This window comes from Pinus tabuliformis, chromosome 2_2 (genome assembly GCF_031772625.1).
Source record: "Pinus tabuliformis cultivar Carrire ecotype Pingquan chromosome 2_2, CPIR1, whole genome shotgun sequence".
In the NCBI taxonomy this organism is placed as follows: domain Eukaryota; kingdom Viridiplantae; phylum Streptophyta; class Pinopsida; order Pinales; family Pinaceae; genus Pinus; species Pinus tabuliformis.
The window spans coordinates 172,600,704-172,615,409 of NC_142300.1; positions in this window are offsets into that span (position 1 = coordinate 172,600,704).

A 14,706-nucleotide genomic window follows, 5' to 3' on the forward strand; every position below is an offset into this window, starting at 1 on the left:
GGTTTGAAACTTAGGTTTAGTGGGTTTTGGGGGTTAATACGAGCGCGGGTTAATGTATTTATAGTTAGGACTTTAAGAAAAAGGGGTAGAACATGGGTTTTTGCGTGCGGGTTTAGCAATTTATGCCCGAAACTTAGGATAAGGGGGAAAAAGTGGGTTTTTGAGGGTTTTAGAGCTAGGGAAGAGGTTATTAATCTGGCCAGGTGTCAGATTAATCCCTGCTTGGACACGGATGGGCTAAAAGCAGCCCCAGATGGACTGTTCTTTCCCTGACTTAGAAAGAATATGGCTATATTGCCAGGGAGGGGATATTTACATAGGGGAATTTTATATACAAAGTTTTAGTAGGGGAAGGGGGAAAACTGATAGGGAGTTATATAATACTATTAGTAGTTAATATGAAGGTGATCAGCAAGCGCTAAGGTCAGGGACCTTAGGCTATTTTGGGGAAAAGACCTTGAAAAGAAATAAAATCCTTGAGTGAAGCAGATCTTCACCAAGGTAACTGATATGGATGATGATGAAACTAAGAGGACTCAAGCAGATATTGACCTCTTTGGGAAGTTAGTAAGTGACTTGGGGAATTAGAAGAAGGGGGAGTTAGTGATGTCCAGCTTTGAGCTCTTGTGAATGCAAAACTGCCTGCACTGTGATCTGTAAAGATATAACATTTCAAAACACAAAATTTATCATAAATCACCATTCTGCAACCACACAGCTACCTACCCAGCCTACCTTCCTAACATTTTTTCTTCTTTTGAATTGGGTGCACTTAGACTTGCAAACCCAGATTTACAATTTTTCTTTTGAATATTTCCTATCTAGCTCTACACTTATTTCTGCCAGGGCCCAGATTAAACAGTTGGGTCCCTTTGATTCTCTACCTATCTACAGATCTGCCAAGATTAAACTGTTTGGACAGATATCATTCTCTATATTCTAAAACAGGAAATTGAAACCTAGGGAGACCAAGATTAAACTGTTTGGACCTCCCTTAAATGAAAACTCTTCAAAACTGGAACAACTCATCAAAAATGGAATGCAGCAGTGCATTTGGACTAAGCATACTTCATGGCTTTCTTCTTTGGTCTCATCTGGAAATATGGAACACTGCAGCTTGCAAAGTATGACATATTTGGCATGTAAAAATGTCAATCATGAAAGATGAAACCCTGTTGCAACAGGAGACTAACACAAATGATTTTGTACTATCGTTAATATATTTACATGATCAGATACATTTGATGCCTCTTTGTACATGATTTATGAGATATTGTTGCATAGTTAGGTTGCATTAAGCTAATCTTTTCATTATGAGTGTGCTGCCACAAATAGGTTTTCAAGCTACAAGTATTGTCACCCTTTGATCATTTGTTGGAGCCATTCCTCCTCGTAAAGTGGCCTCCAAATAAGTCTCAGAAGAAATCACTGAGGAACCTATTGAAGTTAACAATCCAACCATTCCCATTTATGCAGACACACAGTGCTTCATTGATAAGTCTACTGAGGTCACATGGAGCAGTATATGCAACACATTCATGCAAAAAAGATTTGTTGAGGACTTCAAAGACATATAAGCATACATCAACATCAAGCAGTCTAGGATGCACAGGATCACAGGCAGATTCTTGGTCATCCCCTATGCATAAGTAATTGAGTGGATAATTACACATATGGATGACTCTCATTTCATGCTTCATAGTGAGAGTGACATTCCTCTCACCACATATTATGGAGAAGAAATGCAGATATGCTACAATATGCTTAGGCCCACGGAATATGCAAATGATGACTTCTACATTAGATGGGCAAACCTCAACATGAGTGACATCGTCAAATCATGGTGTCGAGAGTCTGCTAAGTTTTTCCATCACCCATTCATAGTCTATCAGACTAAGATCCTTAGAGATGTATATCAATATTTGATATCCATGTATTGTAGGTTGTGTGGGCGTAAGAACGATGAAGTGTTGGAGGAAAACTGGATATATATGCTCAATATGGTGTGAACCCGTGGAAGAGTCTTCAATTGGGCAAATATATTATCATTTGAGTTGTAGCGTCATGTGGGGCAAGAAAAAGAATCCTTGAGGGTGAACAAGGCCCCAGAATTCTACATGTCTGCATTTATTTTAGATTGAATCTATGCATAGTATGTGTTCCCAGCAATGTATTGGAACTGGACCCTTGAGAGCAAGTTCTCAGTTTACTTTCAATGCAGGGTGTTATCAGAATCAAGCTTCAAATGCACGTATGACAGATTGGTCGAGCACTTATTTGCAATTATATTTCATACGATATTCGAGATCGATCCTCCTTGCATGACTGATCGAGTAAAGGAGTTATTATGAGATATCATGGATTGGTTTGCAGCACCTCAAGGAAAATGCATCAGATGTTTTTTTTGTCAGAAATCCCCTCATCTGATGCCGTGATATGTGACCAATAAGGTGGTCATGCATGAAATAGAAAATTAGATGGACAAGGGATTGTTAGGATTTCTTCATGGGAGGAAAAAAGCACCTTGGCCCACCTTCACTTTGAGGTTCGGACTATATGAGTTTAAGAGCCACAAGGCGACAACAATAGAAATACAAGAGTTGGATCGCTTTCACGTCACCAGCAAAGACTTTCATGGATATGATCCCAGGAGAGTGTTTAGGCAGTATTGTGAAAGGATTAGTTATAGTACAGTGTATTCATCGATTTCCACAAAAAAATATGGAAAAGTGAAGAGCTAGTATAAAGCAATTAGAAAGACACATCCATCAGCGGAGACTAGTTCACCCCAAGATCCACCAAATCAAGATATGTAGGTCCAAGAGGAAGAACAGATAACGACTAATCCAAATTTAAACAGGAATGCAACAAATTATAGATATAACCATAAATATAGAGATGCAGTATAAATAACAATATCTTTCATTAATATCAAATAATGAAATATGCTTACAAACAGAATGGAAATGAGACTAACTCGGGCGATGGTAGCTTATCTCTAAGAAGAGATGTGGCGGCTACATGTCTCTGAACTGAGATACAATGAGGCTCCAGGACCTTTTATTATTGAAAAATAAGAGAAAACCCTAACCCGAGGATGAAGCATAAAAACAGATAGCTTGTTGACTTGAATATAAAAATACACGAGGTATTTGATAATAATAATTTATTATATATATAAATGTATAAGTGATATGAATGTTACAATGAGGCCCTGCTTTTATACCTCAGCAGGTGACCTTTCATGATTAGGCATGTCTTTTAGACATGCCTTTTCACTTAACTAAATGACTATTTAACATAATCAATTTTTAATTATTTAATATTTACATTTATTTTATTTATTTACTTGTTATGAATTATATTCATAACATCGCTACTTCCTTCGGAAGCTTTGTCCTTAAAGCTTTAATGCTGTGGATTTTCTTCACTTTAGTGTTTGTGGTCTCGATGTGTATAATATGGCCATCATCTTGTCTTATAGCTCATCAGTGATATTTCCTTGGAATTTATTTTATTTTATTTTTTTAACAATAATTGTTTTTTTAATAAGTCTAAATTTTTTTTCTTTTTTTTATAACTCTAATTTTTTTATTTTTTTTAATATAATAATAATAATTTTTTATTTTTATTTTTTAATACTGACTTTTTTTAATTAATTAATTAATTAATCTTTAGTTCTTATATTATAGACTTTTTAAATGACTACTAATCAATTTTTTTTTAAATGAATGGATGTCATGGTATGCTCGTGTCACGTCTGTTGACCTTGACCGTGACCTCCCGTATCTTTTCTCCACGCGTTAAACCGTGGCTCACTGGCTCCTACTCCTCGTCCGATCGTGGTGTCATGGCTTGCAGAGACAACTAAATACCTACCTCCACAGCATAACCTCGCAACACGGCCACGCAAACATCCCGTGCCTTCGATTGTCCACGTGCTGAGAGGTGAAGCAACTAACGACTACAGACGTGGGGGATTGATGGCAGAGGTGGACGCATAGTGGTGTGGTTGTGTGGCAGCGAGGGCATCGACTATACTTAGAGACCTGTAACTCTATCTCTACTTCTAGACCTACAAACTATGTCTGTACTTAGAGACCTACCTCTACGGTCTTCATTGTCCTTCATAGCAATTACAGACTCCATGTCTCTCATTTTATCTTGATGATATGAATGTGGCTTGCATCTATCTGAATCCCCAACATGATCTACACTTTTCGTTGTCCTTGTCTCTCTCCGCATAGTAGTGGCACTGCTAAAACCATGACCATCCTCCAACCTTTTTCTTTTGTTGTTTTTCCATAGGAAAAATGGTGGCTCATGTCATTAGTAGGTGGGCTCGGTGATCGATGAGTCATCTTCACAAGTGAAAGGAAAGCATTTGACTTGAGTGAACTATCAGAACTTTGCACAGGCTCTCTATGGCCATCCAAATACCTTTCAGTTATATTGCCAGCACGAAGAATGGCCTACTCTTTAGAGCGATCATGATCATGATCAAACTTCTATACATGTTTATTATCCCTGGCAAGCTGAGGCCTTTCTTCAAATGAAGTATCCTTCCATTCTGATCCAACTTCCACAGATTTTACCCTCTTTTTCTCCTTTTCAACCTTTGAAACTATTTCACAGTCTCTCGTCTGTTGATCCTTGTTTGTGGCTACATCCATTACACTGGAGCGTCTCAAATTAGAGGCCAATCTATCCTAAAATAATAAGTCATATTCACAAACCCTGTTGGTTCCTCCACGTTCTTCTTCAGAAAATGATTCTTTAGATTCATGGGATCTACGCAACTTGGATCCTTCTAATTTCTAAGAGTGTTGGTTATGGGAAGTGTCATGTTCTGGATATCGATCATCAAAATAGGAACTATACTCTTGGTTGCTCTCATAATACTTATTTTCCTTGCAGCAAACCTGCTGCTTAGATTCATCTTTGAAATGTTTACTATCATGGTGTTCTACAATGCAATCTCGATGAGACTGCTCTAGCCTATACTTCTCATCTTTGCTTTTATCATCCTTGTACCTGTCATCTCTATATTTTTCCTCCCTGTACCTGTCTCTTTTGTGTTTTTCTTCTCTAAAACTGTCTTCCAATTTAACCTCCTTATTCTTCTCAGCTTTAATTGTGTCATCTCTATATTTCTCTTCTTTGTTCTTGTCATCTTTTTGTTTGACATATTTATGTCGTTCTCTTTCATCTCTTTGCTTGTCATCTTTGTACCTATCAGCCCTTGGATTATTATCCATGTGCCTTTCTTCTTTATATTTATTTTCATTATCATCGTTCTAATCAGCATCTTCTTTTCCTGCTTCACCTTGTTTCGTTTCTTCACTGTCACTATTATCTTTATTATCAATTTCCTTTTGACATGCTTTAACTTCTACAAATGATTTTTCTAAATGCTGAAATGATTCTTGAATTTTACTAAATTGCTCAATGCAAATAGGACGTGAATGCAATGGCACATTGTGCGGAGAACAACGTTCAAAGACCCACATGATTATATTGTGCGCCATGGCTCTAATACCACTGAAGCATTAAAAACTATTACTGAAGGATGAAAACTGATAGCTTGGAGGCTTGAATGTAAAAATACACAAGAGGTCTTTGATAATAATAATTTATTATATATATATAAATGTATGAGTGATATGAATGTTACAATGAGGCCCTGCTTTTATACCTCAACAGGTGACCTTTCATGATTAGGCATGTCTTTTAGACATGCCTTTTCACTTAACTTAATGACTATTTAACATAATCAATTTTTAATTATTTAATATTTACATTTATTTTATTTATTTACTTGTTATGAATTATATTCATAACAGAGGAGATGTAACACCAAGAGTTTATGGGCCCCGTTGGGATTAGTTGGGCAACCAACTTCCCGGGGTCGTAACTTGGTCATATTATCTCTGTTTGATGCGCATGATACCTCGTTGGATAGATATATGTGGACTACAACTAAAAACATGATTTAAATAATATCGTGTGGAGGAATATTGCCAAAAAATTGTTGTTTAGAGCCTCAAAATGGCTCCAGAAGTTTAGGACTCAAAAAACTGCCAAAAATAGTAAACTATGCTATAATTAAGGAAACTGAAAAACTAAAAGAAACAATGGTGGGGGTCCACATGGAATAGGCAGGAGGCCACCAATATAAACCTGGATCATTCCTCCCCCCTGAGGAAGCAATGGTCTCCATTGCATTGAGGAAGCAATGAAACTTATGCTGAAATTGGTACCTAGTGAGCCATTTTCCTTGGTGCAAGAGTTGGTCGGCTTTGACAACTCGATACAGTTGGATATTTTGTTGGTGAGTGATCTTCATCTGTATGTCCATGATCTGATCAGTTATAACTTGTTCCATGCAATTTGTATTTAACTCTGTTGGTGTGAGTTGTTCCGCAATATCGGATGTGTCTAGTAATGGTGGAAAGTATGGCCAAAGGCGATCCACATTGAACACTGGGTGCATGCCAAGGAATGGGGGAATGCTGAACTCAAAATCATTATTTCCCATAGCCTTGGTGATGGTGTATGGCCCACATAGAAGCGGTCGAATCTTGCGGTGGAGCCCAACGAGGCGCTCTTTCTGCAAATGTAGCCAAACTTTGTCACCCACCTAGAACTTGTGTGGCACCTGATGTTGATCATGTCACTTCTTGTACTTAAGATTGGCTTTGTCCAATATTTCATGGACCTATTAGATGTGTTGAATGTGCTCAATGAAGTTATTTGCCTTGTCGACTTCGGACTGGACATGAGCCGAATCTGCCTGAGTCGCTGCAAATTGTATGGCCACATCAATGGGACATAGTGACTAGAATCCCAAGCCCACCTGAAAAGGGCTATGGTCAGTCGAGCTGCCGAGAGCCTGGTTGTAGTTGTGTTGGACACAGGGGAGGCTCTCATCCCATGTACATGGATGCTTTGAGTTGTACATGCGCAGAATGTGTACGATCATCATGTTGACGACCTCTGTCTAGCCATCAGTTTGGGGATGGAAAGTTGTGGACTTAGTGAGCTTGGTGTCCAGCATCGACCAGAGGCTGGACCAAAATGTACTGAGGAACCTGTTGTCCTGATCTGAGATGATAGACTGTGGGATCCCAAAGTGTACCCACACTTGTTCAAATAAGAGTTTAATAGTGGCTTCTACTGTGATACTCATATTGCGAGCCGCCATAATAGCCATCTTCGAGAATCTGTCAATGACCACAAAAACACAGTCGTTTCCATGCTTACTAGAACAAAGGCCTGACATGTAATCTGTGGAGATGGATTCTCAAGGTCGACTAGGGTAGGCAACGGAGTATAGAGACCTTGCTTCTTGATGGTCGGTTTGGCAATGGCGCAGGCAGTCCAGGATTTGATGTACTTCCCAACATCTTGTCAAAGATTCGGCCAATAGAAATACTTCTACAATACTGCCACCATTTTCTCAACCCTGATATACCCAACGGCCCAACTATAGTGCGCTTCCCAAATCATCTTTGCACGCTCACTTGAAGGAACACAAAGGTGTCTCAGGTGACATAATAGAGCATCCTGGAGGTGAAAATCTGGAACTTTTTGAACCTCCAACTGTATGGTATGTGTGGCCAAATTCTAGGTCGCGTTTGTAGAGAAATGGCCAATCAGAAGTCTCGTGCCCACAAGAGTTGATCACGGTGGTTAACACCATGATCGGTGGTCATATGAGGCAGTCTGCAACATTATTGTGCTTCCCTTCTTGTGCTTGATATTCAAATGGAACTATTTCAGGTATGTGGACCACTTCTGATGGCAACCATTCTGCAACTTCCCTTACATTTGTATGAACTACATGGGTTGGTGGTATGTGTGGATGACCGTTTCCTTCCCCAAAATGTAATGCTTCCATAGTCAGCAGACCTGCACAATGGAATACATATCTTTGTCAAAACTAGGATACTTCCGGACTGTGTCTTAAAGTGTCTCACTGTGATATGCCATTGGATGCCCCTGTTGAGTAAGGACTGCTCCAATAGCATAGTCAGAGGCAATTGTCTCGATCTAAAATGGTTTTTGCAACTCTAATAATGTGAGCACCGGTGCAAAACAGAGGCAATGTTTCAACTCTGTGAATGCCTTCTGTTGAGATTCAGACCAAAAGAATTTTCCTTTCGCTCCTCCTTTGGTGAATTGACTCAAGGGTCAAGTGATATGAGAGAACCCCAACACAAACCTGGATAGAAATTGGCAAGACCCAGAAAGTTGCGCAACTCTGTCAAAGTGGTTGGGGCTGGCCAATCCCGAATGACTTGGATCTTTGATGGATCCACATGCACCTCTCGTTCATCAATAATGTATCCCAGATACTGAACCTAGTTCATGCTAAAAGTGCATTTCTCCAAATTGGCACACAGCTTGTGTTGTTGCAGTGTTTGGAGAACCTATCAGATGTGGTGGAGGTGCTCTTTCCAACTTTGGTTGAAGATCAGGATGTCAGCCAAGTATACCACTACAAATGAGTGAATGGTTGCAAGATGTCATCAATAAGCTTCATGAAGTTTGCAGGAGCATTCGTCAACCCAAAAGGCATAACCAACCATTCGAAAAGGCCCTCCTTGGCTTTGAAGGCAGTCTTCCACACATCAGAGGGTTCGATTGGTACCTCATGATATCCAGACTTCAAGTCGATCTTGTTGAAATATTCCCCCCCTTGAGTTGGTCCAAAAGGTCATCAATCCGTGGGAGCGGGTACCTATTCTGGACAATGATCTTGTTCAGCGCCTGATAGTCAATACATAGTCTCCAAGTCCCATCCTTCTTCTGTACCAACATGATCGGGCTCCCACAGGGTGATGAACTCGGTCAAATGTGACCTTTCTGCAGCAGCTCCTCAATTTGCATCTTGATTTCATCATTCTCCAGAATGGAGCGCCGATAGATTGGTCCATTGGGTAACAACACACATGGGGTCAGATCGATGGAATGCTTGACCTGACAGTGCAGAGGCACCCCTATAGGGGAGATGAAGATGTCCTCGTACTCCTCCATGACCTTGTCTATTTGTTGTTGTCATGCAGAGGGGCCCTGTCTGGAGGTCATGGCCACCATCTTCTTCTTTCCTTGAGGACGTCTCATCAGGAAAACAAATTTCTCGTTTTTGAAATGAGCTTACTGCATTGTTTTATAATAACCAGAGAGATGGTGGTAAGTGGTGCTACCTACAGTATCCTGTACAACTTATTTCCCAATGTAACAATAATAGCATGAGGCCTTGACTCATACATAGCATGTCGCTTCCACATGTATGGTTGGCCCAATAATACATCACAAACATTAAGGGGACCAACGTCACATAATACCTCATCCGTTGAGGCCTTGATGCTGTATGGAAGGTAATATTGTTGGCTCATGCACAAATCTCATCCTTGGTGAAGCCACCCGATGGTGTACGGTTGTGGATGTGTTGTGGTTGGTAAGCCCAGTCGCTTCACGACCTCTACTGCAATAAGGTTCTTTTATCTCCCGCCATTGACAATGAATTGTAGCAGGGAACCCTTTACCCACATCTAGGAGTGGAAGAGATCCTCCTCCTCTGGATCTTTGGGTTCCTCCTTCTGGATCTTTGTGGTGGCGACGGTGGCGTTGGGCTCTGCATCATTAATCCACTTCCCTTTGTTATTCCCCTTGTCAGGTTCTAACTCAGATTTGGAACATGCATCGGTTTTTGAAGCCTTCAGTTCGGCCACCAGTGACTTCTTGGCTTGACACTCAATTGTGTTGTGGGTGGAACTCTTATGGAACTCACACCACTTTCCTGTGTCCTTCTTCAGCTTCGTAGTGTTGTCATTTTCTTGTGCCCTTGGCAGGTTGTCCTGGGTTGTCTCGTCTTGGCTTTGCCCTTTGTTCTACAGTTTGGGGGCACCTTTCCCTTGCTTCGGATTCGCAGATCCAAAGTCTCGCTTCTTCTATTTAAACTTTTGCTCGATCTTGAGCGCGTATTGGTACGTCGTTCCAAGCGAGGAGATGTCCAGGCACATCCTGGTCCCTTCCTTGCCACAGCATGGTCCACTTTATGTATTTGTCCTCGTAGCTCCCGACAAGGTAGTACTGATCCTTGATGTCGTCCCGGAATGAATTCCAAGTGGGAGCGGGTGAAAATAGTGAGGTCGTACTTTCATCCTTTTGCTCACAATATGTTTCCCACCAATCCTTGACGTGAGGGGTGGCTTTGAGAAGAGAAAAAGTAATCTTTTCTCGGCTGGAAAAATCATGAACAGAAAAATATCCTTCTAGTAGATTCAACCATTTATCTACTGCATCTACATCTATTTGGCCCTCAAATATGGGAATTTCAAAGTTTACTTGTACCTTAAAAGGTGTGGAGCCTCCAGAGTGGCTGTTGGATGTGGATGTGCCGCTGGTGGGCAACTGTTGAAGGATCTAGGAAAAGTTATCCATCATCGTGTTCCTTTGTTTCTCGAGGGCCTCCTCGAGCAATATTTTGATAGGATCTCCTGCTCCCTTGCCTTTCTTTTCTTCCCCCATGGGAGGCCATCAAGATTTCTAAGGCTGGTCTTGCAAAGGTTCGACCAGTTTGAGCCCTAACTCCTTATATCCCAACCTTGATGGGGACATGCAAAGAAAAATAGAGAAAGAGCAGACAGCTCTGATACCACTAATTTGAATTTAAACAGGAACACAACAAATTACAAATACAACCATAACTACAGAGATGTAGCAGAAATAACACTATCTTTCATTAATATCAAATAATGAAATGTGTTTACAAACAGAATGGAAATGAGACTAGATCGGGCGATGGTATCTTATCTCTAAGAGAGATGTGAGCTACATGCCTCTAAACTAAGTTACAATGAGGCTCAAGGGCCTTTTTATTATTTAACAATAAGATAAAACCCTAACGCGAGGAGATGTAAGACCAAGATTTTATTGGCCCCGTTGGGGTTAGTTGGGCAGCCAACTTCCCGGGGTCATAACTTGTTCATATTATCTCCATTTGACACACATGATAACTCATTGGAACTCTGAGGAATACGACTAAAAATGCGATACCATAATAATCACTTGCATGAATATTTCCAAAAAAATGTCGTTTAGGGCCTCGAAATGGCTCCAGAAGTTCAGGTTCCAAAAAATTGCCAAAAATAGTAAATTGTGCTACAATTAAGGAAACAAAAAAACTGAAAGAAACAATGGTGGGGGTCCATGTGGAATAGGCATGTGGCCAGTAATATCCAACTGGATCATTCCTCCCCCCTTAGGAAGTAATGGTCTCCATTGCATTGAGTTCCTCCATGAGATGCGAAAACTTCTACTGAACTTGGTCCCTAGTGAGCCATTTTCCTTGGTGCAGGAGTTAGCCAGCTTTGACAACTCGATACAGTTGGATCTTCTAATGGAGAGTGTTCTTGATCTGCGTGTCCATGATCCGATCAGTTGCAGCTTGTTCCATCCAGTCTGGATTTAACTCTGTTGGTGTGAGTTGGTCTACAATATCGGATGTGTCTAGTAATGGTGGAAAGTATGGCCGAAGGTGATCCACATTGAACACTGGGTGAAGGCCAAGGAATGGGGGAATGCTAAGCTCAAAAGGATTATTTCCCACATTCTTGGTGATGGTGTATGGCCCATATCAAAGCAGGTGAATCTTGCGATGGGGCCCAGTGAGGTGCTCCTTCTACAAATGTAGCCAAACTTTGTCGCCCACCTGGAACTTGTGTGGCACATGATGTTGATCATTTTGATGCATGTGCTTAGCATTGGCTTTGTCCAATATATTATGGACCTATTGGTGGAAGTGTTGAATTTTCTCAATTAAGCTATTTGCCTTGTTAGCTTCGGACTAGACATGAGCTGAATCTTCCTGAGTCGATACAAATGGTATGGCCACATCAATGGGACATAGTGGCTAGAATCCCAAGCCCACCTGAAAAGGGTTGTGGCCAGTCGAGCTATGGAGAGCCTAGTTGTAGTTGTGCTAGACATAGGGGAGGCTCTCATCCCATGTGCATGGATGCTTTGAGTTGTACATGCACAGAATGTGTACAATCATCTTGTTGATGACCTCTATCTGGTTATCAATTTGGGAATGGAAAGTTGTGGACTTCGTGAGCTCGGTGTCCAGTATCGACCAGAGACTTGACCAAAATGTATTGAGGAACATGTTGTCCTGATCTGAGATGATAGAATATGGGATCCGAAAGTGCACCCACACTCATTCAAACAAGAGTTTAGCAGTGGATTCTGTTGTGATACTCTTCTTGCAGGGCACCATAATGGCCATCTTCGAGAAGCTGTCGACGACCACAAAAACACAATCATTGCCATGCTTAGTAGAAGGGAGGCCTGACATGTTATCTATGGAGATTTATTTCCAAGGTCGACTAGGGGTAGGCTGCAGAGTATAGAGACCTTGCTTCTTGATGGTTTGTTTGACAATGGCGCAAGGAGTGTAGGATTTGATGTACTTCCCGACATCCTATCGAAGATTCAGCCAATATAAATACTTCTATAGTACTGCCACCATTTTCTCGACCTCGAAATGCCCAGCGGCCCAATTGTAGTGTTCTTCCCAAATCATCTTCGCAAGTTCGCTTGAAGGAACACAAAGGTGTCCCGAGTGGCATAAAAGAGTATCCTAGAGGTGAAAATCTGGAACTTTCTGACCCTCCAAGAGCGTATGGTATGTGTGGCCAAATTCTAGGTCACTTTTGTAGAGAACTGTCCAATCAGAAGTCTCGTGCACACAAGGGTTGAGCATGGTGGTTAATGCCATGGTTGGTGGTTAGCTAAGGCAGTTTGCAACATTATTGATGCTTCTCTTCTTGTACTTGATATTCAAATGGAACTGTTACAAGTATGTGGACCACTTATGATGGCGATCATTCTGCAACTTCTCTTATGTATGTATGAATTGCAGGGGTCGAGTAGTTTGTGTGGATGACCGTTTCCTTCCCCAAAATGTAATGCTTCCATTTTTTATAGGCTTGCACAATGGAATACATCTCTTTGTCATAAATAGGATATTTACGTACTGTGTCTGAAAGTGTCTCACTGTGATATTCCACTGGATGCCCCTATTGAGTAAGGACTACCCCAATAGCGTAGTCAAAGGCCTATGTCTCGATCTCAAATGGTTGTTGAAAGTCTGGTAATGTCACCACTGGTGTAGAGTAGAGATGATGTTTCAACTCTATGAATGCCTTCTGTTGAGATTCAGAACAAAAGAATTTTTTTTTCGCTCCTCCTTTGGTGACTTGACTCAAGGGCCAAGTGATATGAGAGAACACCAACACGAACCTGCGGTAGAAATTGGCAAGACCTAGAAAGCTGCTGGCCAATCTAGAGTGGCTGTGGGGCTGGCCAATCCCAAATGACTTGAATCTTGGTTGGATCCACATGCACCCCTTGTTAATAAATAATGTATCCTAGATACTAAACCTGGATCATGCCAAAAGTGCATTTCTCCAAATTGGCACACAACTTGTGTTGCCGCAGTATTTGGAGAACCTATCGGATGTGGTGTAGGTGCTCTTCCCAACTCTATCTAAAGATCGGGATGTCATCCAAGTATACCACTACAAATGAATTGGTCAATGGCCACAAGATGTCATCCATAAGCCTCATCAAGGTTGCAAGAGCATTTGTCAACCCAAAAGTCACAACCAATCATTCGAAAAGGCCCTCCCTGGCTTTGAAGGCAGACTTCCACACATCAGATGGTTCGATTGGTACCTAGTGATATCTGGACTTCAAGTCAATCTTGCTGAAACATTTTTCCCCCTTGAGTTGGTCCAGAAGGTCATCAATCCGCGAGATCAGGTACCTATTCCGGGCAGTGATCTTGTTCAGCGCCCAATAGTCAATACATAGTCTCCAAGTCCCATCCTTCTCCTATACCAATAAGATCAGGCTCCCATAGGGCAATGAACTCAGCCAAATGTGACCTTTCTGCAGCAACTCCTGAATTTGCCTCTTGATTTCATCGTTCTCCAAAACATAGTGCTAATAGATTTTTCCATTGGGTAACGATGCACCTTAGTTTAGATTGATGGAGTGCTTGACCTAACAGTGTAGAGGTACCCCTGTGGGGGAGGTGAAGATGTCCTCGTACTCCTCCATGACCTTGTCCATCTATTGTTGTTCTACTGAGGGGCCGTATCTAGAGGTCATGGCCACTGTCTTCTTCTTTCCTTGAGGGTTTATCATCAGGAAAACAAATTTCCTGGTTTTTGAAATGATCTTACTACATTGTTTTGCAGTAACTAGAGAGACGGCGGTAGAAGGTGCTACCTCTAGTATCCTGTACAACTTATTTCCCAATGTAATAATAACAGCGTGAGGGCTTGACTCATACACAACATGTCGCTTCCACAAGTATGGTTGACCTAATAATACATCACAAACATCAAGGGGAGGAACGTCACATAATACCTCATCCGTGAAGGGCTTGATGTTGTATGGAAGGCGACATTGTTGGCCCACGCGCAGATCTTGTCCTTGGTGAAGCCACCCAATGGCGTACGGTTGTGGGTGTGTTGTGGTCGGTAAGCCCAGCTGCTTCACGATCCCTACTGACCCTCCAAGAGTGTATATATCTCCTGCTGAACAGGGTCAATACCCAGACTATGCACTGGGCTTCTCAGAGGTGAGCTGCAAGGTATTGGTGATACCCTCGGTGATGATTCTGGTGAC